Raw genomic sequence first — 285 nt, forward strand, 5'->3', positions numbered from 1 at the left:
TAAACATTCCATCTGGGAGGGGCTAACGAGGTGAAGTTCTCGTCCATCAACAAACTGATGCAATCGACAACTCTGAAGAGATGTCCCTGAAGCTAACAGTCTGCCGACCACTGGTGCTAGGATCTGGATATGCCTGGGAAATGAAGAACAAATCTCCAGTCTCTGATAATTCTAGCTGAAGCAGTACAAGGACATGGTAAGGCCTCCTTCGACTACACATTCAAACTGTTGGAAAAGTCTGCAACATGCCTCTATCATTCGTGCAAGGGGCTTTGCAAAGTGGAA

Source organism: Triplophysa rosa, unplaced genomic scaffold (assembly GCF_024868665.1).
Source record: "Triplophysa rosa unplaced genomic scaffold, Trosa_1v2 scaffold188_ERROPOS186695, whole genome shotgun sequence".
Taxonomy (NCBI): Eukaryota; Metazoa; Chordata; class Actinopteri; order Cypriniformes; family Nemacheilidae; genus Triplophysa; species Triplophysa rosa.